Source organism: Clytia hemisphaerica, unplaced genomic scaffold (assembly GCF_902728285.1).
Source record: "Clytia hemisphaerica strain Z4C2 unplaced genomic scaffold, Clytia hemisphaerica genome assembly, whole genome shotgun sequence".
Classification (NCBI taxonomy): domain Eukaryota; kingdom Metazoa; phylum Cnidaria; class Hydrozoa; order Leptothecata; family Clytiidae; genus Clytia; species Clytia hemisphaerica.
In genome coordinates this window covers 925043-929472 of record NW_027103744.1, presented here as the reverse complement: position 1 = coordinate 929472, position 4430 = coordinate 925043, and positions in this window count along the sequence as shown.

The window sequence follows — 4430 nt, the reverse complement described above, 5'->3', positions numbered from 1 at the left end:
TCAGATTTTCCAAGGGGGTTATTAAAGGTTTCCAGGGGGTTCTCCCCTCCTAAATTGGCATCAATAGTCACTTTCCAGGCCCTTTTTCACAAAATTTCACTTTCCAGGGGTGTCGACTCCTAATTTCCAGGGGATAGTTTGCTATCAAAAATTTCCAGGGGGGTTAGTGAAAAAAGTTCGTCAATACCCCTGTACAATTTTTTTTTGGAATAGCCCAATCAAAGTTCGAATAAAAAAATTAATCGAACTGTAAAATTTTTTAAAAGATTGTGAGTGTTCGATTAAGTTCGATCAATGGGTTTCGGTTCGATCAGTTCGATAAACCAATTTTGTTCGACAAGTTTGTTGTGCTGCTCCGCCACCGTATATTAGCTTTTTTCAAAGCCAAATTCGAAATGTAAATCGGGAAATTAATTCCAATAACGGATTACACACTTTTCCTGTATCCTTTTAGCAGCAGAGGCGGTTTGTTGGGGTGTAGTATTCCGCCACTCGGTTGCGCGCGAAATCGCAACAGAGGGGCTACGGACTTTATTCCGGATAGACAAATATCTAGGTACAATAAACGTCAAGCAGTTAAGTCCGGGTACTGTCGAAATAGCAATCGCGTGTCAGGACAAAGTGTTTGAAAGCGAGGGAGGATATGAAGATTTAACATCATTGAACTATCAAATCGATTAAATCGAAATTTTTTACTGACCGAACTAATCGAACTGCTGCTATTATTGTTTCAAAAATTGTGAGTGTTCGATTAGGTTCGATTAATTTTTTTAATCGAACTTTAATCGTTCAATGGAGTTCGATTAGTTCGATTGTTCGATTGGTTAGACGACAAGTTCGATTGATCAGGTCTGGACTCGATAGGATCGATCATCGGAACGGCTTGATGGCGGATCGATATGCGATCGATGGATTACTTAATGATCCGGATAGGAGATCGATGGAAGATTCAGCCATTAAAAAGTCTTGACTATCGATCCTTAGTTGATCCATTATCGAGCTAGTATTTCAATTGAGTATACCGATTCGTCATCGATCGTTAATCGATTCGTCATCGATCGTTAATCGATTTGTTATCGATCGTAAATCGAGTATGAGTCAATAGGGTCGATAAGATCGATAAAAGATCGATGATAGATTGATAAATAATCGATAACTAATCATAAGCTTAAAAAAATCTTGAGTATCGATCCTCTATCGATCTCCTATCCGGATCGTTAAGTAGTAATCCATCGATCACATATCGATCGGTCATCGAGCCGTTCGGATGATCGATCCTATCAAGCGCGGACGTCTAGTTAAAAGGAGCAATCTTTTGCATGTTGCTAGGCAAATTTTTTAAAGTGTGTGGTGATTATTATAAGGTGATCGGAGGCACCAACATGAACAATGTGATTGTTATATTAACTACCGTAGAATCGTCTAATATCGACATGCGTCTTCTAAAGTCGACACCGGATCTGTAAAATAATCAAAACAAACCTTGAATGAAATTCTTGGTATCATTCTTATCAAACAAGTTCATCCATCAAACCAGAAGTTCAATAAACATTGCAATCCTTTCAATTAAAAAAAACAGCAAAATTATAAGCAGTTTTACACAGCACACGAAACGCATGCAAACTTCCTGGTAACTTTCTCGTGTCCATCATTAAAATTGTACAACTTTATTACGCTTCAAGTCACGTGATAAAAATAATTTGCACGCTTAGCCTGGTTTCCCCCCTTCCTTATTTATCAAAAACACACGCTCTAGGCGCTAAGAGGCCACACGCCGTGATAGCCAGTATGGCGGTCATATTAAATTCAAAAGGAAACCAGGTTCTTTTTATTATTTTCAGTTCACGAAAAAAAGGTCTACTAAAAAATTCATCGCGTGCAAAATGTTGTTTTGATTTGGATATCTTCGTTCCGTTGAATGAAAGCATGCTAATTAGTTTTTAGTGACTACATCGTTAAAGTTTTCTTTTTGAAAAAAAACCACTTCACGTTTCTTACATTTCAACAATCTGTGACGTGATAGGGAGAGTACAATTTAGTGATTGATTGATAACTTTGGTATGTATTTGTTTATGTTTGATTTTTTATTTTGAAGACCAGCCTACAGCTATGTCAAAATAACAAGACGCATTTCGATATTAAACGACTCTACGGTAACAGACTTTCTGAAATTCTGTAAAATAGTTCAAACTCCTAAATCACCAAAACCATTAGTGAAATACTCGTTCATCTATTTAAGATTGAAGACAAAAATTTGTGAAGCACGCTCGTTTGCGTATTGGAAAAATGGCGGGAATGGGCGTGGAAGAAAAATAAACCTTGACCACAAAAAATTCTTTTTTAAACTCTTTTTTTCCAACAAAAAATAAATAACTTTTATAGACTCACCTTCCCTAAAGATTGAAGAAGCTTCTAATAATTTAAAGTAAATGGGAAAAGATAAAGAGACAGTAGAGTCATGTCACCAGTGCACGAACGACCCCAGTGCACGAACGAGCGTCTTTGAACTTGAAAAAAACAACCAAAAACAAACTTCTATAGAACTTCCTTTGTGCAGCAGAATCCTCAAACTATCCCTTGCAATCTCTCCAAAAATTAAAATAAACGGAGCACTAGAACAACACCAAACCGATTTTGAACAAGGCCAAGTAAAAAAATCACGAAATTCGGGATTTTTGTAAACATGGCTGATCTCGAGAGAAAATGTTTTTTATAAGAAAATTTGTGCAACAAGAGTTCTGAAAATGACTTTCCTCTTTTAAAAACCTGTTATCTTCCATCACACAAAATTTCATTGAAACATGTTAGCTCATTAATTCAAAATCAATAGAAACATATCACCAGTAGTTGATATAAAAAAGGTCCCAGTCCGCAAACGATCCAAACACCATATTCAAAATGAAGACATTGCAACGTCAAAACATTCGAAAGCGCTGGCGATCTCAATTAAAAAAGAAGACACTACATCGCCGTGCTTTTCGATGAGCAAAACTTGAAAAAGAAAACAAAAAAATGGACGGCAAGAAAATATTTACAAAAATAAACAGGTTAGTAAAACGCTAAAGTGCTTATAATAAAGACGCTTTGTTGGTGAAAAAGCGCGTGGTTTCCAAAAGCTCAAATACCCCTGTATCATCTTGGAAGAGAGTTAAAGTATTACCTGCGAGCGGAGCTCTAATTTTTTCTTTCAAAAGATCGTTTGCACACTGGTTCCTCGTTCGTGGACTTGGTCCGAATAGCGCTCGCTTTAACCACTTATTATTCCAAGAAGAAGGCTTCAAATAAAGTGAAAACAAACTGAAAGAAGGACTTCAACCTTGTCTACAAGATGGTCAAAAAGAATTTATGCAAAAACTAAAAGTAAGTGAAAAAAGTGAAAAATAAGTTTAGCGTTCGTGCACTGGGGACCCCCCTCTATAGACCTAACTCTTCATACAAAAATTACGGGAAATGCATATTTGGACTTTGTACCCTATGCTGGACACAAGCACTTAAGCCAAAGTCCCGCAAAGGCAGGACAAAAATCAGTTTTTTGAAGTTTGCAAAAAAACGCCACATAGAAGATCTTTCAAATTCAGTATGTGAATAGAGCAGTAAAACATAAAACTTTTCTATTTTTCCTTTTTTTTTTTGCAAAAGTTCTAGGGATTAAAATAAAGGGATAATGATAATTGAATAATATCCACTGATGATCCGCGGCACTATTGTAAAGCTAGAATCGCTTCGTGTACTATTCACTTGAGAAGTTGATTGACAGATTAAATTTTTCACCCGCCCTGCGCTGGCGTTCTGCGAGCGTTCTGGGCTTAATCCTTGGACCACACTAAAAATGGTAGACTTAGCAGTGACAGATCATTTCGATGGAAGCTGTTGGAATGTTTAGGAGACACTTGACACAAAATCCTTTGTTTTATATTGTCAATGATGACAGTGCTGTTATTAATTGATTAATTGATGTTTGTAAGTGCACGATATGATTTTGATTCCCATCAACGAATCATTTTCTGGTTTTCATGTTATTAGATGCTGTTTTAGAGCTTTAGAGCTAGCCTGTAAGAGGAAACCTTTCGTCCAAAGCAAAATGACGTGTTTTCTCTCGCGGCCATCTTTTTTTAGAATGAGAATTATATTTTGTTCCAGTTCACATGGTATTTTTTCATCCAATTAGTTAAACTTTTATATCAAGATTACGGGATTTCGAGTACGGGCTGATTTTACTTTCGTTTTGAGTGGTTTCATTTTCGATTTCAAGCTAATGTCTTAGCAACAGGGTGCTCGACCATAGTTACAGGGGTTTGTGCAAAAAACTAAACACAGAAAAATTTTCCAAATCCCCCATTTCGATTAATGCAATTAAAAATGAAACTTTTCTATGTTTCACTTTTTTGCACCTAGTCTTCAAAATGAAAATATTTAAGATTTTAAGTTCT